We start from the raw sequence: 24,276 nt of genomic DNA on the forward strand, positions 1-24,276 counted from the left end.
CCAGCTCACCAGAGCCTGCAGGAGGGGCACGTGCTGTTCCAGTTGGGAGGCTGAATAGCGGCTGAAGGAGCAGGAGCTCAGCCTCAAATCCCTCTCGTGGGGACCAGTGTGCATGTTGCATCTGCCTCATGTTCCCTCCTGTCCCTCCCCTCCCTATTGGCCAGCCAGACTATGATAAGAGTCTACAAAGCAGAAGCCTTGCCCGGGGAAGCGGAGTACACTGCTAGAGCAGTGAACGGGCTAGAGCTGGGGAGCAGGAGCCTCCCGCCTGGGGGGCAGCATGGCGAGGGTTGGGGGGCAACAGCAGGCTCTAGTTTAGTTTTGCTTCTCACCCGCCCAGGGAGACCCATTCTGCCCCCGGCTCCCCACCCCCAGGAGGGCTCAGCTGATCTTTTCTCTCAGACTGGGAGTAATGAGGTAAGCTGGATGCAGGTGGATTGTGGGAAATTTTAAACACCTCCTTTTGCCAGGAGCAAGGAGTCTGGAACTTCCCATGTACTTGGGGAGCTTGCCAAGGGCTGAGGGCACAACGATCTCCCTGTGCACTGCTGCCTGCTGCTGGGGGATCCAGAGGGAGCCTAGGAACAAGGGCCACCCGTGGAACCAGCCGGAAAACGACTGTGCCTAGGAGAGCACGTGCTGTGGACTGAGACGATCCTTTGTGAGTTCCCCTGACGTCCCCGAGAGGAAGAGGGAGATTTGGAAAGGGACTTGGAGAGTTGTGAAAAAAGCTGGCATGTGATGGCAAGGAATGGACACTGTGTGGATTGTCCTTAAGGAAAAGGGTAAGGCTGGTGGTCTCAGTGTCAGCAGTCTTCATAACTGACCACTACTGAGTCACTGTACCTTTCTGGGTCTCAGTTTCCTCACCTGCAACATATAATGATACTGGGGTTGCTGGGAGGACTAACTAAGATCCCAAATGTAAAACCTCTAGAAGAATGCTTGGCACATAACAGTTGCTTACTAAGTGGCTAATGTTATAATCATTAATAAAATAAGGGAATAAAATAGCACCATCCTAAATTGGCATCAAGTTGATAGCCTCTAGCCATATGTAGCTGTTCAAATTTTGAATAATTAAAATTAAATAAAATTAAAATTTTAGTTCCTCAGTTACACTAGCCACATGTCATTGTGTCTCGGGAGCCACAGGAGCTAGTGGTTACCATATGGGACAGAATAGTCACAGCACATTCCATTGTTGCAGAACATTCTGTTGGACAGCACAAGGCTAGAGGTGCTCTAAGCCACATTCCAGTTCTAATAGTTTTGAATTCTATGAGATGCGCTTCTAAGTCAGATCATCTTCCACCAGCGGATACGAGCTCAGTGCCTTCAGTAAATACAAGTTCCCTCTTAGTCCTAAGCTAAGCTAAGCTAAAAAGAAAGGAAGATCAGCCAGGCACAGTGGCTCACGCCTGTAATCCCAGTACTTTGGGAGGCTGAGGCAGGTGGATCATGAGGTCAAGAAATCGAGACCGTCCTTGGTGAAACCCTGTCTCTACTAAAAATACAAAAAGTAACTGGGCATAGTGGTGCACGTCTGTAGTCCCAGGGAGGCTGAGACAGGAGAATGGCATGAACCCGGGAGGCGGAGTTTGTAGTGAGCTGAGATCGCACCACTGCACTCCAGCCTGGCAACAGAGTGAGACTCTGTCTTTAAAAAAAAGGAAAATCTGCTGTCAACAAGAAAAAGTAAAAAATGATACATTCCAAAGTTCACTCGAAATTAATCTGGACAATACGTAGTTTTCCGTGGTTTTTTTTTTTGTTGTTGTTGTTGTTTTGAGACAGGTTCTTGTTCTGCAGCCCAGACTGGAATTCAGTGGTGCGATCCCAGCTCACTGCAGCCTCTGCTCCCTGAGCTCAAACAATTCTCCCACCTCACTCTCTTGAGTAGCTGGAACTTCAGGCACGGGCCACCACGCTTGGCTAATTTGTTGTATTTTTAGTGACACACAGTCTCACCATGTTGGCCAGGCTCATTGTTTTTAAATCACATGCATTAAGACTTCTCTGCAGGGTTTTAAAGTGTCATTACAAACAGCACTGGCCTGGTGGGAAACACTGGGAAAAGTCATCCAGCAGCTGACGGAGGCGGGGAGAGGAGAGCTGGAGAAGGAGGAGAGTTGAGGAGGAGGCGAGAGACACCGGAGACCTGCTTCTCCTTCCTGCTTTCCTTTTCCTTCCTGGATTGGCCAACCTCTAGCTGATGCCGGAGGGAGGAGAAGGAAAGGGCGGCCTTCTGTGGGGCCATTTGGTCCAGAGCAGGAGGAGCTGGCATGAGAGGGACAGGGGAGAGGATCTACCACCAAGGACAGCAGGCTTGGGATTCTTCCTTCCCTGCACCTCCCCTTCCCCACCCTGCACCCATCCAGACCTGGATCCTGTGGAAATCACAGGAAAACAACCTGTTCCTAAGCAAACATCACAAGAAGCAGGTGCCAGAGAACGTCCATAGATAACTGGGGCTTACAGAGGGAAGGGAAGACAATCTCAGAGGAACAGAAGAGGTGCTCCTAGACCTAGACCCAGCCTAGAGAACCTTCTGGCTACATCCCAGATAAGGAAAAGAGAAGGCCTGAGAAGGGAGGCAGGGAGGCAGTCAGACAAGGGACACTGCTGTTCCCGCCCCTGTCCTGCCACACAGCAGCCTTGAAGAAAGACTGGGCATGGAGGCTGTGACAAGGATGCCCTAGGAGGGGGACAGAGAGGGGGAAAGGGAAAGGGATGCAGCACAGGTGTCAGCCAGGACAGAAGCCGGCCTCGGGAAGTGACACCTGAGTAAGAGGTGAGCCTGCCTACACCTGTCAGAGTCTATGAGCAACTATTCTGCAGCTGCAACTTCTGGCTAGGCCTGGGAATGGGACCAGCTGCACAATTTGCAGGACCCCTTGTGCAAAACTTAAGGATTTCCAGACAGCAACATCAGAGCATTAAACCAAGCATGTGGGGCACAGGTTGCATTCCCGTGAAGCCCCCTTGCCTGGGAATAACAATCCTGCTCTACTTGTCCAGGGAGTGGAAGGATGGAGGTTGGCTGGTTGCATTTGTGGCTGACTAGTAATATGAGGCAGAACACGACAAGTCTCCCCGTTCCTCTCCTGTACTCTACTTCCCCCTCTTTCTTGGCCTCAAATGCCCAGAAACTTGGCTGCTTCTGCTCTCACCCTGCTGGGTCTAGTGGCTGGCACCTCCCCCCTATTGTGCCCGGTTTCTGTTTGCCCATGGGCAGCCCAGCGGGAGGAAGCACCACAACTGAAAGCCACCAGGGGGTTGGGTTTACCTTATCGCTCAAATCTGCCTTCAAGACTGGCAGAGGAAGCACCCTGCTCCTACCCAGCAGGCTCTCCAGGGCCCCGAGTCCCTCCCTACGTCCAGCCTAACATCACTATGTCATCCAAAGTCCTTCCTCCCAAGAAAGAGGCAAGGGAACAAAAGGGCTCCTAGCTAGGGGCGGGAGGGGGTAAAGTCAGCACTTCCTTCTTAGTGACAGTCTCCCTCTTTTTTTTCAGTCACGTGGGCATTCGTGAGTACATACACAGAGAGATAGCATCAGCTGAGAAAAGCCAGTGCATCCACCACCTCCTCCAAGTCAAGGAATTCTTGTCCACACCTCCCTGCACAAAACTGTCATGAGAAGGTGGCAGGGTCAAAGAGCACACATGGTTTGGAGGGTGAAGGGTTGAGGGACCTGAAGGGGAAGTTGAGGGAATGGGGGCAACAGAAATCTAAATGCAAAAGGTAGGTTCTCTTTCTTTCTGGATTTCAGTTTTGCTCTCAAATGACAGCCTTGTCTTCTTAATGAGTGAAGCGTTCTCCCCCTAGCTCTCTGCACCCACCCCCGTCGGGCTCTGTCTTACCCTACATCTCACCACACCTGACTCTGTAAGTAAAAGGAGCACAGCCATGCCAGTCTCCTGTGGCTCTGTCCCCTCTGCCTTCCTTGCACGGCCCCATCCCAGGAAATCGGTCCACAAGAGAGGCCCATGCTGCCTCTGCCCAGAGCTACGGAGCCCCTCTCTGGAGACAATAGCTCAGAGAGAGGGAGGAAGAGTAGCGGCTCCAGCTCTGTGTTCAGGGTGGCCACACAAAACCATTGTCTTGACATCAGCACAGACAATGGTTTGTATCTCTGGCTTCTGCGCCAAGTAGTTCACTCCCTTAGACTAAGACAATTCTAAACATTTCCCTCTAATAAATAGTAATGATACTGGAATCTGCCCCAAGCTGAGAGTTTGTATCTGGTAACAAAAGCCGTCTCAAGCTGATGGAATGGGTATATATATTCAGTGCTTCCTTTTCTGCTCCAGAGTCACCCAGACAAACATAGACCAGACAGATAACCACTTACTCACCGGCTCTTTGCTGTTCCCTCTGCTGCCTCTAGCCCTGACTCCTTTCACACTCAGGAATAGGGAGAAGGTTTTCCTTTAATATTCGCCAGGTCCCTGGTGGGTAGCAATCATTAACAGCCACACATGCTGGCTGGCCTTAACCCCTTCAGTGCTGGGTTGCCCCAGCCGGAGCGGGCTGATGGACAGCCCTGTCCCCTCCACTCTGCCCTGAGAAAGTAGCAACTCCCACCTTGATGCCATCCACCTGAATAATGCCACCACCTCCCATGTGGAGAAGGAGAGCCCTCTAGTCCCACCCAGGCGGCCCCGCCTGATTGGAGCACACTCGCAACCTGAGGCTCTTGGCTCTGGCACGATTCCCAATCGGATGAGCCCACATTATGAAATATTTGCCTGGCGGGCCAATAGAGGAGCTGGGATCTGGGGGAGGGATGATATTTTTATTTATTCCTGGAGGAAGGAGAGCAGACAAAGATAGCCCCAGCATCCCTAGCCCTGGGATGGGAAGTGGTGGGAAGGTGGTCTTCCGACCCATAGAACTGCGTCTAAGTGCTCTGTCCAGGTAGACTGAACTAATCCTTGAAGCTTTCTAAGCAATTTGAGCCTCTGGCTGTTCAGCTAGAGGGTTTGTTTGTTTTTTTACTTTAATATCTCTCTGTCCCACTCAGAAGTTTAGAGAGCAGAACTAGGAATTATAATAGAAATTAAGAGGAGAAACACATCATCTGGCAAAGAATTGCTTTATCTGCATAAACTACGCAACCACAAGTATTGCTTATAGTTCGAAGTTGCAGAAATTATTTTTGCATCTTTGGAGGATACAGATGAAAGGTGAGCAAGAACGAGAAGAGATAAATCCCCTCTTTATCCCTTTAAAAACAGGCAACCGATTTGGGGGAAATCTAAAAGTATCTACAAGTAGGACACATGCAAATCTATGCAGATGTGTGCAAATGAGCAGTGCCAGGCTTGTGAGAGAAAGTCCTTGCCAGGATTTTCCTGGTTTGAGGAAGAAATCAGGTAGTCTCTAAACCCCATATCAGAGCATCTCAATAGAGCATAAGGAACTCAATAAGCCTATATTTATTGAGCATTTACTCCACATAAAACAGAGTGCCTTTAGGCCAAGCGTGGTGGCTCATGACTGTAATCCCAGCACTTTAGGGGGCTGAGGTGGGCAGATCACTTGAGGTCGGGAGTTCAAGACCAGCCTGACCAACATGGAGAAACTCTGTCTCTACTAAAAATATAAAATTAGCCAGGTGTGGTAGTGCATGCCTGTAATCCCAGCGACTCAGGAGGCTGAAGCAGGAGAATCGTTTGAACCTGGGAGGGGGAGGTTGCAGTGAGCCTGGGCAACGAAAGTAAAACTCTGTCTCAAAAAAACAAAAAAACCACAATGGAGTGCCTTTAAGTACAGCCCAATAGGAGTTTTCTTTTTTACCATGATCATATATGGACTATACAGAGAATACAAGTGCCCTCTCCCTACACACCCACAATTAATAGCCGCCTCTCTTTTCAGTCCCCAGAGGAGTGATTTGCCTGCTCCTCCTCTTGCCAGCCCGGATTTAGTAGCTGGCACCTCCTCCTTATCACCCTGGTTCCTGTTTGCCTATCAGTAGCGCAGCCACTGCAGCTCAGGACCCTGCTTTAAACTTGCCAGGGGGCCTTATCTTATCTCCTGGGCTGCCTTCCTCGTGGCCAGTGGCTGGCTGGCTCCGTTCCTTAAAGGGGCTGCAATGCATTCCCACTTGCTCCATTCACCTACAAGAATGCCCCAGAGATCTTGAGGTGTTCTACTCGTGTAGGGTCAGAATTTACCACACCACCCCTCCTTCCTACCCTTTACAGTCACAGCGACTTTAGGGCTGCTGCTGAAATGATCCACTGACTTACAGCAGAAAGATGCTCGTGTTTTTCCAGCCGTCGTAAATGTTTCCCATGTCATGCAAACGCCCTGTCCCTTGGTACTTTCGGGTTCCTGCTCTTTTAAATTGAATTTTTCAAAGCAGGGGAGGAGAGGCTCAGGATGAAAAGTCTATATAGAAAAATCAGTTGTATTTCTATATACTGGCCACAAACAATGAAAAAAGGAAAATTCAAAATACCACTTATAATAGTGTAAAATTAAGGGATAAATTTGACAAAGGATGTGCAAGACCTATACAGTGAAAACTATAAACATTGCTGAAATAAATAAACTCCAAATAAAAGGAGAAAAGTACTGTTTTCATGGATCAGGAGACTCAATACTGTTAAACTGTCAACTCTCCCTATGTTTTTCTATGGATACAACACATTCCCAACCAAAACCCTAGCAGATCTTTGTAAAGTTGACAAGCTGATTCTAACATTCACATGGGAATTCAAAGGACCCAGAAGACCCAAAAGCTCTGAAAAAGAATAACTTTGGAGGATTTATACCACCTGACTTCAAGACTTATTATAAAGCTACAGTTATCAAGACAATGTAGTGTTGGCATAAAGACGCATGTATAGATGAATGGAACAGAACAGCGAGTTCAGAAATAAATCCACACGTTTTGGTCAATTGGTTTTTGACAAAGGTATAAAGGCAATGCAGCAGAGAATGACAGCCTTTTCAATGCATGGCGCTGTATTGGTATGATACTGAACAAATAAATAAACAACCTTAACCCTATCATTAAAAACTTAACTCAAAATGGACCAGAGACATAACTACAAGGTTTCTAGAAGAAAACAGAGGAGAAAATCTTAGTGACTTTGCATTTGGCAAATATGTCTTAAACATGACATAAAACACACGAACTAACAAGAAAAATCAATAAATTGAACTTCATCAGAATTTAAAAGTTTGTTCTTCAAAAGATACTGTTACAGGCCAGGCTTAGTGGCTCATGCCTGTAATCCCAGCAGATACTGTTACAGGCCAGGCTTAGTGGCTCATGCCTGTAATCCCAGCACTTTCAGAGGCCAAGGTGGGCAGATCACCTGAGGTCAGGAGTTCAAGACCAGCCCAGCTAACATAGTACAATCCCATCTCTCCTGAAAATACAAAACAGGTGTCGCGCACCTGTAATCCCAGCAACTCAGGACGCTAAGTCAAGAGAATTGCTTGAATCCAGGAAGGGGAGGTTGCAGTGAGCTGAGATTGTACCATTGCACTCCAGCCTGGGTGACAGAGCAAGACCCTGTCTCAAAAAAAAAAAAAAAAAAAAAAGACATTGTTACCAAAACGAAAAGATAAGCCATAAACAGAGAGAAAATATATAATAGACAGGACTTTTTTCTAAAACCTATGAAGAACTCTCACAACTTAGTATTAAGATAGCAAACAACAGAAGACGACACGGGTGGATCACCTGAGGTCAGGAGTTCAAGACCAGCCTGACCAACATGGAGAAACCCCATCTCTACTAAAAATACAAAATTAGCCAGGCGTGTTCGTGGGCACCTGTAATCTCAGCTACTTGGGAGGGTGATGCAGGAGAATTGCTTGAACCTGGGAGGCAGAGGGTGCAACGAGCCAAGCTCGCACCATTGCACTCCAGCCCGGGCAACAAGAGGGAAAGTCCGTCTCAAAAAAAAAATTATATATACATATATGGCAAATAACACCAAAGAAGATATACAAATGTCAAATAAGGTACATAAAAGACACATCATTAGTCATCAAGGAAATGCAAATTGAACTACTATGAGCTATCTCTACCCATACCCACTAGAATAGCTAAAATTAAGGAACTAACCATATCAAGCACTGGCAAGAATGTAGAGGAATGGGAATGCTCATATACTGCTGGTAAGAATAGAAATGGTACATCCTGCTTTAGAAAAGTTTCCCAGTTTCTTAAAGAGTTTAAACATCCATCCATCATACAAGCCATTGACTTCACTTCTAGGCATTTATCCCCACAAAAATGAAACTGTATGTCCACACAATGACTTGTACACAAATGTTCACAGCAGCTTTGTGATAGCCCCAAACTACAAACAACTCAAATGTCCAAGAAGACATGAGTACAACGTATGTGTTACGTGCATACAACAGAGTACTACTCAGCAATAAAAAGAAATGAATTATTGAAATATGCAGCACAATGGATGAATGTTAAAATAAAATAGTTACATGGAATAAAAGGAGCCAGGCTTTCCTGAATGCAAGTGTATACTGTGTGATTCCATTATACAAGATTCTTAAAAATGCAAACTAATCTATAGTGACAGAAAACAGAACAGTGTTGCCTGGGGCCAGGGTGGAGGGAGGGATTACAAAGAGGCAGGAAGAAACGGGAGTGATACATAGATGTTAATTATCTCAATTGTGGGTATGGTTTCCCAAAATGCACCTAATTTTACCCTTTAAATACATACAATTTATCATGTACCTCAATAAATCTGTAAAAAAGAAAAGCCTTCAATTGAGACATTAAAACAACGACTCTTATTGTTGGGCACAGCCATTGTTTCACATGGTGATGGAATGAGGGTGGGAATGGGCAGGGTTTCCTAATGACCTGCTTTAGTCTGACAGAAATGCTGGTTACAGGCAGAGATGAACATGGGTCCTGAATCCACCCCTTCTCTTCTCATGGATTTAGATCAAATAATGCGGCAGACCTGAATGCGGTTTTAATCAAAATAAAGGATTATTTGTTCTACGACAGAAGGGAAAGTATCAAAATCCTTTACGGTTTACAAAGCACTCTCATCATTATCCCATTTGGTTATTTTATGGTCTTATGAAGTAGGCAGAAAAGTGTTAGTACCACCCTCATTTTACAAAACAAAACTCCTGAAGCCGGAAGTGGTGGCTGAGATTACCCACCTCATATACCTGAGGCAAGGCTAACTTCGGGGTCTGTTAACCTCAGTCAGAAGCTCTTTCCTCAGGGCACAAGGAGCTGCCCTGGCCTGGATGCCCACCTGTGTCCCTCACCCTGGCTGATGCCCACCTATGTCCCTCGCCCTGGTTGACGCTAGTCTGTGTCCCTCGCCCTGGCTGATGCCCGCCTGTGTCCCTCGCCCTGGCTGATGCCCACCCGGGTCCCTCGCCCTGGCTGACACCCGCCTGTGTCCCTCGCCCTGGCTGATGCCTCACCCTGGCTGATGCCCACCCGTGTCCCTCACCCTGGCTGATGCCCGTCTGTGTCCCTCGCCCTGGCTGACTCCCGCCTGTGTCCCTCCCCCTGGCTTGCGATGCTCACCTAGCACTGGGCAGATGCTCCCAGATTGCACCAGTGACAGCACCTGAGGGGCTCCTGGGATGGAAGGAAACAGGGTCGGAACAGGTCAGCTAAGGGGAGTACTGCAAGACAGGGAAGACTGAGGGATGGAAAGTCTAATTAGATCACACATTTGATGTGGAGAGGGGGAAAAAAAAACCAAAGGCCACTCCCAAGGCGGAAGTCTGGAGGCTGTGGAAGCAGCTGGAAGCTGTTAGAGAGCTCCCAGACAGACACAGGGCTGCGTTCCAGGCCTCTGTACCCTCCCCTCCACCTCTTCTCTGTCCCCTAACCTTCCTCTGCCTGACCTGGAGCCCTACCTCTCTCCCCCAACTTGCTCTGAGGGTGGGATGAGAGGGAGAAAGCCTACCCTGTGGGGGCAGGGGAGGGGCACAAAGTTTCGGGGCATCCAAAAACTCAGTAATCGAGACTTATTTTTTTGAGATGGAGTCTCGCTTTGTTGCCCAGGCTGGAGTGCAGTGGTGTGATATGGGCTCACTGCAACCTCCGCCCTCCAGGTTTGAGTGATTCTCCTGCCTCAGCCTCCTGAGTAGCTGGGACTATAGGCTTGTGTCACCACATCTGGCTACTTTTTGTATTTTCGGTAGAGATGGGGTTTCACCATGTTGGCCAGGCTGATCCCAAACTCCTGGCCACCTCGGCCTCCCAAAGTGCTGGGATTGCAAGTGTGAGCCACCATGCCTAGCCAATCAAGACTTATTTTAATGCAACATTTTTGAAATAAAAATTAACATTAAAAACCTGTGATGAAATATCAACATTTCAAATAAAGACAGGACCAGTATGACTGGATTTTCCCTTTTGCCTCAGCCTCCAATGTGGCTGAAAGTGGCGCTGTTTGGGATCCCGTCTTTGTTTCAGATGTTACTGTTTTGTTCTTCGTGAAATGTCTGCATTGATTTTGATTTTTAAAAATATTACATTGAGATGTTATTTATCTTGACTACCAAGTTTTTTGACAAGCTCTTACATTTTGCACCGAAGGGGAGTATCTTAATCACCTTACCCAAGCCAGTCCTGCTCAGCGATGAGAAAACACGGGACAGGGCTCAGGAAGTCCCAGAGAGGACCCTGTGCTCTTTAAGAAAACTTCAATGCATGAACATGGAGAAAGTCTGAGGGACTTTCCAGACTAAGGGGGAGGAAAGAGGCATGATCCTGAATTGGGTTCTAACGACCTTATTAGAACAACTGGTGAAATTTCAATATGGACTGAATATTAGATAATACAATTGTATCGACATGATGAAGTTTCCCGAGCCTGTTCATTATACTGTGGTTATGCAAGAGAATGTCCTTGTTTTTAAAAGGAAAAGAAAGAAGGCAAAGAAAGAGTGGCCAGAGGGTGACAGCTGCTTGACAGCTGCATTAAGCCAAACTCTTCTCTCTCTCCAGCCCATCTCTCCTCCAATTCCAGGCAGTCCCAAGAGGACATGGAGGAAGTGGCAATGGCAGGAAGTCTTGTCCAGAAGATAGGGTATTAGAGGGCTGGTTGGACATTTCTTCTTGAAATAAGAATTAAGCTTGAATTCCCAAATTACCCCTCACCCTCCCAGGAAAACTTCACAACTGGCACAGAAAGAAGAAGGAAATTAACACCTACTCAAGCCATGATGCTAGCGAATTCTCTGCTTAACCCCCAGAGATAGGTATTGCTGTCCTGCTGTTACCAAGGAAGAACCTGAGAGGTCAGGTTATTAGCCCAAGGCTACACAGTTAGGAAGTGAGAGAACTGGGATTAGAGCCCAGGACGCAGCCCAAAGCCAGCTCTCTTCCCACTTTATGTTAGTTGTGCAACTTGAAATTCCCTTCTCATGCATCATCCTACCAGCTAATCCTTTCGTTTATTTGTATTGAGTTGAATCGGCATTAGCCTTGAGATTTTTGGCTCTGGAGTCAGACTGTCCCAGTTCCGATCCTGGCTCCACCAGTGACTACCTAAGGGACTCTGGGTGAGGGACTTACCCTCTCTGTGCTTTCATTCCCCCATCTGTGAAAAGGGGATAATATATGGACCTTCTTCATGGGCTTGTCAGAGGAGTCAATAAGATTATACCCATAAAAAATGTATGAAAGTTCCTGGCACTTAATAAATGTTCAATAAATGCCAATAATCATTATTATCTGTCTGCCTCTATCTTGGACTATTTATCCTTAGGAGACAATGGCTCAATCTTGACTATAAAACCCCTCAGCACTTTGACACATACAGATGGATGCTTAATAATTTGTTCCTAAAGAAGTTATCCTTCAAGATAGCACCCTCTCCCCTGTGCTTAGGAGCCAGAATAATTAACATCTGAGAATCTCAAATGTGAGGGAGGTCTGTTCCTAGCATAACTTGAACTGGGAGGTGGGCCTTTGTGTGTGTCATAGTTGAAAAGCATGTCCATTCTAAGGATCAACATTACTGGACAGAAATAGTTGACTAAGAAGACCCAGTTCTAGGCCGGTTGTGCTGGCTTACACCTATAATCCCAGCACCTTGAGAGGCCAAGGCAGGTGGATCACCTGAGGCCAGGAGTTCAAGACCAGCCTGGCCAACATGATGAAACCCCATTTCTACTAAAAATACAAAAAGTAGCTGGGCGTGGTGGCACATGCCTGTAGTGCCAACTACTCATGAGACTGAGGCAGGAGGATCGCTTGAATCTGGGAGGCGGAGGTTGCAGTGAACCGAGATTGTGCCACTGCACTCCAGCCTGGGCAACAGAGTGAGACTCCATCTCCAGAAAACAACAACGACAACAAAAAAGCCAAGTCTACTGCTTATGCCGCGCACATCCAACAGTAAGCGCGCACAGCAAGTCCTTGTTCCCTTGGGGCCCACTGGACGTGAGAGAGGGAATCTCATCGCTCCCAGAGCAAACGATAGGACAAAAGAGCTGCTTACCTTGGGAAGCGCTCCTTCCAAAGGCTGACTGCTCATCTGAAACGCTCACCCCATTTTAGAAGCTTAGATTCAGCTGAGGAGGACCCACAGCCCGAGAAGGAAAACAAACCAGCAGATCATGCGTCTAGGTGGCCAGAGCAGGCCAGGCCAAGGGCAGGGTGGCCAAAGGTCAAGCAGCAGTCAGACTGAGCCAACACGAGCCTTCTGTCACAAAGCCAGAGCCAGAGCAGGGCAATTTTCTAACTATAAACGGAAACTCAAGAAGCCCCAAATCACACACACGCATGCTGGAGGACGAGGTAAGGCATAGAAGCTACGGGGTGCACGCGTGCAGAGCAAGGGGCTTCGTGACCGTGCAGGCAGGGGACCAAGGAACCGGGGGTTGTGTCAGTGCCATGGGTGCAGCGACAGATTCGGGTTTCAGGAAGCCTGGAGTTTATATATATACAGTTTGTGGTGGGAGGGGTGTGGTCCTGATGAAGAAAACGACCACAAAACAAATCTGTGTGTTAGACAGAGCTTTGGAAGGGGCCAGTGCAAGTGTGCCCCCACCCCATGTGGACTTCCGAACACTGGCGCACACTTACATGCGTGTGTTTCTGTGGCCTCCTTGTTCCTGCCTCAGCAGTATTTCTCTTTCCTCTCACACAGTACTTTGCCTAAGTGTGTGTGTGTGTGTGTGTGTGTGTGTGTGTGTGTGTGGCAGAGAGCATGAATTAAAGCCCTCACACCTTGAATTAAATTCCTCTCTACCACCTGTGATGGGCATTTGGATTTTGCACGCCCTCCTCTACCCTCTCCAATTCTCTGCACCATCACCATCTATCAGGGCGGAGTCCCTCCCCACTCCACCCACTTTGCTGTGGGCAGCCCCACCTTCCCCAAAGGGCATTGCCGCGGCCCTCTAAGCTGCCAGAAAGGGTGAAACCACAGCTCCCCCCAGCTGCCTGGCCCCTTGCATTCCAGCCCTGCGCCCAGAGTTTGACCTTCTCTGTGGCTGGCTGCAGATGTGCTCTGTGTTACAGAAATAGTCCAGCTCCTGGGCCCCTCCAGGCCCTCCCCTTGCTTCACTCAGAGACACCCCCACCTCACTGGCTCCAAGAGAGTCAGGCAGCATCAGAGAGAAGTGCTCAGTTCTCCAGCCTCCTCCCACACACTACTCACAGAGCAGAGAGTGGGGCCTGCCTGTGCCTCTCCAGCTCCTTCCAGCCTCAGTACTGTGTGTCTGCAGAAAGCATGGATGGAAATGAGAGGTTTGAGGGATCACAGAGTGAATGGGGAGCAGAAAGAAAAAGCCTGCAGCACCATGGAAAGCTTATCCAATTTAACCCAAAGAAAGGAGGTCAGCTTTAGGAACACGGCTATTACCACCGTAACCAGAGAGCCACCCTACCCATTCCTCCAGATTCCTTTTTTTCAACTACCAGCTCCATGGGGAGAGAAAGGAAAGAATTTAGTGACAAGAGTAGCAACAAAGATCAAATCTAATGGAGAAAGTCACAAACTCACATATCCTTCTTCCCATAAAGAAAAATCTCCTGGCTCTAACATTGGTCTGTGATGGGACATTTAACTCCTAAACACTACCTTTGATAGGAAAATACATGGATACAGGAATGTCTAAATGTAAATTTCTCTTATTGGAAAGTCTCAAGGCAAAGACTAATCCTCTTCTCGTTTTAATTTCCCTCTTTCCAATAAGAACTTCTACTGGGTGTAAGGCACTGGGCCTTAGCACATCTAAGGCCTTGTCCTTAGAAAGGACAAGGTCTCTGGCCTGGAGAAACTGACATCAGATGGGGTTTTCTGTGGTTTACCCGGGGTAGAACTGTCTGCTTCCCCAATCCATCAGCGAGAAAAGGAAGCATGGCCGGCAAACCACACTGCCTGGATTTGAATCCTGATTCTACTCCATACTAGCAATGGGACTTTGGACAAGTTATTCAGTCTCTCTATGCCTCAGTTTCTTCATTGGCAACATGGGGGTTGGGTAAAAGCTTCTACTTCATTTGTATTGTGAGGATTAAGTAACTTAATACACATAAAATGCTTGAAACAATGCCCGTTATGTGTTCGTGGTTATCATCATCTCAACATCCCAGCTTGTGGAACCACCAGAAACACAGGAACGGAAATTTGCTCCCTTCTACATTGCTAACTATGAGCTGTTTCTTATCAGGGATCAAAAGGATTTAGGGTTCTTTGCAGGTTTTGACTGCCCATCGATGTGGGTGATAGAGAGAAGACAGCATCTTGGTCTAGGACCCCTTTGTTGTCTTCCCCCTACTCCTCACATCTCTGCCCCTTGACTTGCCTGAACCTCCACACCTTTCGCATGGTTCACAGTTGGCTCTGGTCCCATGGAGCCTGTAGCTGGGAAAGAAGGATCCAGAGGAGTGCTCTTGGCCATTTCTACAAGTAGTCAAATGTGTGTCTCTTCTCCTCAGGGGTTCACTTCCATGAAGGGCAGCAGTCAGTCAAAAATGCTTCCAAATCCCATAGAGCCTGGCCCAAGTCCCTGCCTTCTCATGCAAAAATAGTTTCATATTCACTAATTCAATCTTAACCTAAGCAAGATGATGGGCCTCGGTCTTTCTCATGAGCCCCAGATGAGTGAGAGACAATGGATGGACTTAGTTACATTAGGAAAGACTGAATTTAGAAACAGTGATGAGCTTTCCAACAGTGAGACTTTTAGATGTCGACTCTCTAGTGTCAAATGGAACAACCCAATCATTTATGACAGACTTTACTAAAAGGATAGAGTGGTGCCTGAGGGGAGGGTGAGGGATGAATGGCCTTCAAGGTCCAGGTTCCAGGTCTTTTCTGTGCATGGGAATGGCAGTGACACACAGCCATGCCCAGGTTCAGTCAGTCAGACTGCCCTGCTCCTTGCTAGCCCTTGCTAGTCCTCATGCCAGGCAGGAGAAGAGCCAATCGAGAGGAGTCAGGGTGTGTACACTCCCCAGGCCAGACTCCCCTAGGCTTAGAGGTCCAAGAAGGGCCGATATGCAATAGGAAGTCCTAACCCCTTTCTAGAAACCGGCCCCATCCCTAGATCCACGGTTACAGCAGAAATAACCATGTTCCTGAAACCTACTCACTCTTATGGTTGCATGGGGTAGCCACCTGATCTCAGCTCAGCCAAGATCCCTCCCCAGGGCTGGGAACTGAGAAGGAGAGAAAAAAGAGATCAGCCCTTCTCCAGGCAACTCTGTTGGTGATGTGCAGAGGAAGGAGCTGCTTTTCCATCTTTTCTTTCCTGTAGACTGACCAGGAAGCTGGAAGGCTTCTCTGCAGTGAGAGAAAAAAACAAGCCAGCACACAGAGAGGGGCAAAGAGCACACCTGTGGCATTCAGCTTTTGCTGTTAGTCCATTCCTGTGGTCCAGCCATTTCTTTTACCTTGAGCTCTGAGAGACACTCCCGTACCCATATAATTAAATCCCCTCTGGAGCTTAAGCTGCTTTGAGTAGTCAGTAACTTATAGCTAGAAGTCACAAATTAATCCCAGAAGAAGGAACAAGATGACTTCTGGAGGACCTAAAGTCTCCATCTAGTCTTTGCACACATGGTTGACATGAGGAAGACAAGGAAAGAAAAAGAACAGGAGGAAGAAGGGAAAACACTGGGAATTTTGTCTGAAGACAGCAGAAAAGGGTAATGGGAGACCATGACCAGCCTAGAGTCCAGGCCATCTGAGAGGACAGGAAGAAAGAGGAGGGTCAGAGAAAGCAGATGAGCTTCCTACCACCCAGTGTGGAAGAGCTCCTGGGATGTTTAAGAGGGAGCTGGCAACAGAAATGGGGATTGTCACATAGGTGAGCTAAGGTCCATAGGGAAGGTGGAGGGGAGGACTGCTGACCAAAGGACTCAGGGAGCTCTGAGCTGCAGCCAGCAAGCTGACACAGCTTTGAGACATAGTCCCAGGGGACAGCCATTATTGAGGGGAGAAAACATCGTGCATTCTTTCTCCTGCACTTTCCAAAGCAAATGTGGGTCTTCTACTGTCTTAGGGCCTCACAATTCTCTCAGGTTTAGGAGGTTTAACCTGCTTCCCCACCCAATGCCTGGCTGGAGAAGCGTTGCCTTGAGTGAGGACCTATCAAGACGCTTCATCTGCCCCTTCTGGCTGAGCACAGTGGCTCACGCCTATAATCCCAGCACACTGGGAGGCCAAGGCAGGCGGATCATGAGGTCAAGAGATCGAGACCATCCTGGCCAACATGGTGAAACCCCATCTCTACTGAAATCACAAAAATTAGCTGGGCGTGCTGGCGGATGCCTGTAGTCCCAGCTACTCGGGGGGCTGAGGCAGGAGAATCACTTGAACCCGGGAGGCGGAGGTTGCAGTGAGCTGAGATCCTGCCATTGCACTCTAGCCTGGGTGACAGAGTGAGACTCTGTCTCTAAAAAAAAAAAAAAAATTAAAAATTAAAAAAAAAAACCCTGCCCCCTCATGTTTTCTTTAGAAGGCCTACTTCCCTGGCACCAATTCCATGAGCTAATGGCCCCTTTAAGAATATTTTTCCCCGATCTGTTCTCTAGCTGGCTGGAGCAGATGTTCCTTGTTCCTATGGAAACTAACCTACCACACTTCCTAATGGGTGGCTTCCTAGGGAAGCATGGGCCACTCCCCTGCCAGAGCGACCGGCTCTTACACTGCTTGGAGTTCACTGACAGCAGGCTCCTCACCACAGAGGAACACCATGGACTCTTGTGCCTGGATATTAAGAGTCCAGATCTTGCCTGACCCAGAGATGACCCAAAATTGGCAGCCACCATCTGACAGTACTTAGAAGATAGAAGAGGGAGGTTATCTAGGCCATTGCCCAGACCACAGACCAGGGTCCATCTTTCCAATGATGTGTTAAAAGCAGGGTGCATCTTCAGCAGATTGAATTAGCGCTTCCTTTGACTGTTTTTCCACATCACTAATGAAGACCAGAGAGACTCCCTAATTGAATTCTCCCTATTTCAAGCTGCTCATCACTCTCAAGCTTATCCAGCGCTCATGATCCTTGAGGACAATCCTTCTCTCAAGACAGGTCCCCACTCAAGGCAACACTTCTCCAGCCAGGCAATGGGTGGGGAAGCAGGAAGCACTGCATATTTCACTGGCTCGATACGGGGGTTGCTTCCCCTGCAGATGATGCATCTCTCACTAAATCCAACCTGACCCCATTTGTTCTTGGCTCTCACAGCCCCCACAAGGCCAGCTGGATTCTTCTTGTAAGCCACAAAGTTGACCAAACTTTAGCTTCCTCTCTTCTGAGCCATTAGCCTACTGGGATCCCAGGAGTCAATGGATAAATAAGAACAAGCCAATAAATGATCCCTATCAAATATCCAGAAAGCACCCCTTTAATCAGAGAAGATGTCAAAGTCAGAGCTCCCTGTGCCCACCCTTGAGCCTTCTTCATTCATTCTGAAGAGGTATTACCTTGGAGGAAAAGCCTAGCTCTGCAGGCAGACAGGCCTGGATTAGAAGGACAGCTCAGCCCACCTAGCTGAAAGTCAATGGACAAGTTACTGGTCCTCTCTAAACCCTAGCTTTCTCATCTGTAAAATGAGAAGACCAATTCCCACCTTATAAGAATATATGAGGCAATACAGAACCACAATGCTTTCATAGCATTCCAAGACCTGCAAACATCTGAACTGAAAGTTTTGTCCTAACTGGCAGCAAAAGTCAACCTGACTTGAGCATATTTAGCAGCAAACCATGACCTGAACAGGCATAAGACTCTTTACAGTCTTTATTTATCCCACTCATTTGACTCTCCCAGTCTGGCTGCAGGATATTAATATGTTTGATTATGGAGCTGCTCCAGACCCTCCCGATGGTTTTAGGTAATAAACAGTGTGTACCACTTACTTTACCATTCTAAATCCATAGGCCCCAAGGATTTCAGATAATGAAGTAGAGAGCTATACAAGCCATGTCTCTAGCTCCCGAAAACAGGAGTTTCAGGAGAGTCACCAGAGTTATTTAAGCTAAAGATGCTGACAGCCAGTCAAAGCACTTGCCTCATCACCAGCCTGGAGAGTCTCTGGGTTCCTGCAGCCTGGAGTTAGCTCCCGGGAATGCATGTTGCCATGGGATAGGGGAGAGGATTCAAAGACCAGCCCATCAGCCTACAGCAATCTGCTGCATTTCTACACTGAATAGAGCTGGCGGAGGCGATGTGTTATTTGGGTGGACTTCAGGTATAGACATGTCCACAGAGTCCAAACACGCCTCCCAAGTCCCCACCTCACTGGGCTTCCAGCCCTGTCTCCACCCTACCACCACCCTGCGGCTTCACCTGTACCAGCTACTACTCCCTAGAGGCATTCCCAGGGGATGAATGACAGAGCCATGGGGGTCTCTGAGTTTATGAGGAGTTGAAGGAAGGAATTCTAATTGTGAGGGGGATGATGATGATGGGGCACTAGGGTGAGAAACAAACGTATCAACACACAGCAGAACAGGTTCAGCATGTTTCTCCTGATGCGCTTCATGGCCTCAGGAGGCTTTTCAAATGGGAAACCAGCCCTGGGCAGTCATAGTGAAAAGTGTTGGGCAATTCTCGGATCTCTTGGCTTTAGTCGTACATTTGAGAGACTTACTGATGATTATTATGGACTCAACCCACTCTAAGGCACAGTCATCCAAGTGGACTTCTCGGTTCTGACCCTGGATCTGCTATCTTGAGAATACCCAGCTCCATTCTGCCACCTTCGGCCATGTTTCCAACAGGCATACAACTGTTGGACAGTAGACCTGCAGTTCAGAATGAGGTAGTGGATGCTTCTTTTCTTGGCGTGATAAGGTCTACATCAAATTCTTAGAAAGGCCCTACTGTGTAGCAAATGGAGACCTGAGGCTTGCAGAATTAAACAAAGAGGATGCTGGCAATCAAATTCAATTCCCTCATGTGACAAATGAAGAAGCTGAAGCCCAGAGAGAAGGACCAAGTTGCCCAAGACCATGAAGCCAGTTAGAGACCAAGTTGGCCCCAGAGTCCAGGCATTGCTTTCCATAATCTCACCATGATAAGGATGGGGACAGCTTCAAAGGTCCCAGGAACGTTATTGTTGGAAAAGTCATGCTGCACGATTAACACCTTCTTCCTTCTGGCTTGAACACCTCAGAAGAGATTCTAATCTCCTAGAATTTAGCTGTACTCCCTAATGCTGTGTCCCAAACCTATCCAAAGTTAAGATGAGGTTCTCCTTGGGGAAAGCCACCCCTGGAGGGGACCAGAGATGGGCTAAGAAAACCACTGCCTGTCACCATCGGTCATCTGCCCAACCCTAGGTGGAGCTGTCAGATGACCACGGCGGGGTCCACCCTGCAGAAGCTCCTCAAGTGGCAGCTATCTTTAATTTACACTTCTTAGATGCTTTTCCTTCTCTCCCCACTCTGCTAGTTTGAACAGGCCCATGGTATCCATCATGAGTCACAGGTTCAGGCTTTCCTGCATCACTGTTCTTAAGGGCTGTGCTGCTGGGCTGACCCATCACTATCTAGATACTGTCAGGAAAAGAGAATCTCATGCACCTTGGTCTGGTCTTCAGATCAGAGCCTAATCTTCCCTGTAGTCATTTTCCCTTTGCCTCTTTGCTCTGAGAAAGCTTGAGAATCTGCCACCTTCTCCCCCGAGTTTAACAACCTTCCTAATTTAGGAACCTCAACTGCTTTCCTAGGCTAGGAGGGCATGAAAATGGGATGAAAAAAATCAGAAAGTTTTCTTGTATAAAGAAGCTCCTGGGTATCTGCTTTTAGGAAAAGGGTCCTAGAATGAACCTCAAAAAAGAGCATCTAGTTTAATTCCTAGGGTGGTTTCAGACTGAGTTTTTCCTAAAAGCTTTTGCTCGCACAAGTCTGCACACATGTGCACACCAACCATGTGTCTCAGATTCTGGCAGCTGGGACCTGTCTGGGGTTTCCCATATATTTGTCGTAATTCCAGGCCTGAATCCTCCAAAGGTAGAAGACTCAGACACTCCAATACCTCCAGGAGTCTCCAAATTTACAAAAGCTCCAGTCTATATTATTTTGGGGGTAGAGTGGGTGTGGTGAGAGAGTTTCACTGTATTGCCCAGGCTGGAGTACAATGGCGCAATCACAACTCAGGGCAACCTCTGCCTCCTGAGCTCAAGAGATTCTCCCACCTTAGCTTCCTGAGTAGCTAAGACTATAGGTGTGTGCCACCGTGCCTGGCTAATTTTCATATTTTTTGTAGAGCCAAGATTTTGCCATGTTGCCCAGGCTGGTCTTGAACTCCTGAGCTCAAGTGATCCACCCGCCTCAACCTTCCAAAGTGCTAGGATTATAGGCGTGAGCCACCATGCCAGGTTTAGCCTATATTCTTGAGAGTTTAAGAAGACCCACCATTTGAAAAATTGATACAAGATTTTTAAATGTTCTTTACTTCAACCACCTCGTTAAAAATATGTTTTCTCCTGGCTGAGCACAGTGGCTCAGGCCTGTAATTCCAGCACTTTGGGAGGCCAAGGCGGGCAGATCATGAGGTCAAGAGATCGAGACTATCCTGGACAACATGGTGAAACCTGGTCTCTACTAAAAATACAAAAATTAGCTGGGCATGGTGGCGTGCGCCTGTAGTCCCAGCTACTCAGGAGGCTGAGGCAGGAGAATCGCTTGAACCTGGGAGGCGGAGGTTGCAGTGAGCCAAGGTCGCACCACTGCACTCCAGCCTGACGCCTGGCAACAGAGCAAGACTCTCTCTCTCTCTCTCTCTCTCTCTCTCTCTGTATATATATGTATGTATACATACATACATACATACATATATATATATGTTATCTCACACTCTCTCCAAAATCCAATCCCCAGCTCTCCTTGGTCTTTTCTAAGGATAGAAGATGACCTCCCTCATTTCCAAAAGATGACTGTGGAAATAAGAACGGGCAAGCCCTAATCACAAAGACCTGCAGATGATAGAAAATCGCTATCCCTGCTATTCAGGACAAAGGGGAAGAGGAACTGAGAGTACATTTGTTTCTCCGTTCTTACTTTGTGGAAGGTAGACACCTTCCAGGTAGAAACCTTCCACAAAGTAAGAATGGAGAAAGACTCAGTGTGCATCAGTTTATCACGTTCTAAAGACCCACAGGGAAAGATAATAGTGACAAGATCAGAATTCAAGTTTTCAGGAATCTGCCCCAAAAGTGACCTTATCAGGGACAGTCTCCTCTGTTTGGAAATGGTCCTGCCTGGAGGCAAAATTTTTGGATTCCATGGACCAACAAAATTTCAAAAAATGAAATTTGAGGAACCAACATAAGGTTGCCAACTTTTAATTTTGCTAAATAAGGACATTTTAAAAGACTGATTACCATCTACTCTCACCATCAGCTCTGAAAAAGGATAAGCCAAAACCTCAGAGTAAATACTTCCTCACATCTCCTGCCCCAGAAGATATCCTTTAAACTCAATACATTTTGCTTTCTGAAAAAAGTTGGTATATTTTCCCTATTTTTGTTATTTCACCTCAGGCTGGTGAAAACTCTGTCACAGACCAAAACTTGGGAATCACTGGACCAGATGATGGCTCTATGTTCCTTTTAACTTAAGCCTAAAAATTAAGAGAAAGATCCTAAGCTTTTGGGATTCAGATCTTTCTGGAAAACTTGAGTGTGGCAGGTGTGGAAGGGAGGGGGAAATTAATACGCATCTACCACCATACTGAAACCTCTTAAATTTCTGTGAGCCCCTGAATTTTACCATATCTTGCCTGTTCAAATAATTCAGGGAGAAGAGAGAGGAAGACAGTCTACTCCAAGCCAAGAATTATCTGAGAGATAAAGTGGCCTCTGGTGCATGGTAGAGAGCATCAAACTGGCAACATAACATAGACACAGACCCAGTGATGCCATTTCAGTTGCACAATGAGGAGCCCAGAGAGGACGGGTTCCATACCAGGGAGCAGTTTTCCACTCCGACTCCCATATCACTGCTTCTTTCTCATTACTCTGATGCAGAAAGTATGGGGGATGAACAGGTAAAGGGAAGTGCACACATTGCTGGGCAGTGGGGTAGAGGTAGGTGCAGGCAGTACTGTGGCATGCTGGATTAGGAGCTGGGTCTTGATTCTAATCCTTCCCTCCCGCTGACTAACCATAGCAGCATCTTTTGGTTCCAGCTGCCTCATCTACATTGTAGATATATTTTTCCCATCTTCCCTACAGGATTGCAGTTAGACTGAGAGATCCTAGAAGGTGTTGATCCAGTTCTTTTCCATCTCTGTATACTCCAGATCTAGCACACTGCTTAGGGAAGGAGAAAGAGCAGTAAACACCTGCTAAACTGAGTGAGAACGGGAGTGTGGATATGAAAGTGCACTTGGTCTGAGCTGCAAAGCACTACACAATTGAACAAAAGGAAGAAATTATGACTCTCTGTGGGCCAAAATTATGCACAGCAGCATCTACCAAATATATAAAGATGCTATGAATTCTATTTGGAAGTAGGTGGTGATATAAATAAAACAATGTTTAATGCCCATAGTTTCAAAAGTAACCAGACTGTACAACCTATTAATTATATTGCCTAATAAATGGCTGTGTGATTGCCTCCTAAATTCAACTGCACTATATGATTTCTTAGGCTTAAAATGTATTTCTGTTGCACTTCGCCCAGTCTGCATCACCTCTCATATATCTCTCCCATTATATTCAGAAGTCAGTAGGCAAACAGTGGTTTTCTCACTTATTCTGGATTATATCTACATTGAGAGTTACGATCTCTTGCCTGACTGCAGCTGTGGAATGTAGCAGAGTTTAGGACTCCCCAATCCCTGTTTTTGTGTCTTTCCATCCACCCCATATTCTTTCTCCAGCTTTCTCCACCACATTCCTCCTCCAATGCATCTCTCACCACCCCAAATCTGCTTTTCAAAAACCACCTCCAGCCTCTGGCTTCGTCCCATTGAGCCTGGGCCACCCACCATCCCTGCAAGATCCTGCCTCACAGCGTGTGCTGCCCACAGCACTGGTGACTGCTCACATGGCAGCCAGGCCAGGCTGCCCGCCCAGCAGCCCCTGTATGAAGCAGTTCTCTGATCTCTGCTCCTTGCCACCGAGAAACACCACACAGACCCTGGGAAGATGGGGCCACATTCAGCCAGCCTTACCCACCCCCCACCAATCACCTGCCCCACCCAAATTTCTGCGTTCAGCAAAATGGCAATTCCTCCTCCCCCTTCTCCAAGGCTTTGGCCTCCATCCTGCCCAATTCTGAGGCACTGGGAAGCAAGTGCTTCTGCCACTTGCCCCTCATAGCTTTGATCCTTTGGGTTGGTTCAAGCTAATTTCACATGGAGACCATGCTGGAATCCATATGGATTTCACCTTCCCAGCAGACAGCTACAGGGCTTACAGGTAGCTGTATCAGAAATGTTCCAGGACATAAAGATAACCACAGTAGACAGACACTGGGGACTCCAAAATGGGAGAGGAAAAGATGGGGGCAGAGGTTGAATACCAACATATTGGGTACTATGTTCACTATTTGGGTGACCGATTCGACAGGGACCCAGACCTCAGCATTGTGCAATATATCCACGTAACAAACCTGCATGTGTACCCCACCCACGACCATCTAAAATTTAAAAAGAAAGAAGTGGTCTAGGCATCTACAAAATCCAGGGCTTACCCTAGGGGCATCAGTCCTCTGGATACACACGGGTCTGTACTTACGTCCCTAAATTCTCTTTGCAGCCCCCTACCCCCAAGGGAGGAACTAGTCACCTTCCAGAAATTAGACACTTTCTTTAACTTTT

The 24,276-nt window shown here is 47.4% G+C and overlaps 1 protein-coding gene across 13 annotated transcripts in view; it reads right to left on the bottom strand.

The window, feature by feature from the left end:
• Window positions 1–24,276, bottom strand: part of PLEKHA6 (pleckstrin homology domain containing A6) — a 161,790-nt gene that overhangs the window by 64,780 nt on the left and 72,734 nt on the right. The gene's annotated exons all lie outside the window — the stretch shown is intronic.

This window comes from Aotus nancymaae, unplaced genomic scaffold (genome assembly GCF_030222135.1).
Source record: "Aotus nancymaae isolate 86718 unplaced genomic scaffold, 86718_ANA_hifiasm-v0.15.2.pri h1tg000039l, whole genome shotgun sequence".
Classification (NCBI taxonomy): Eukaryota; Metazoa; Chordata; class Mammalia; order Primates; family Aotidae; genus Aotus; species Aotus nancymaae.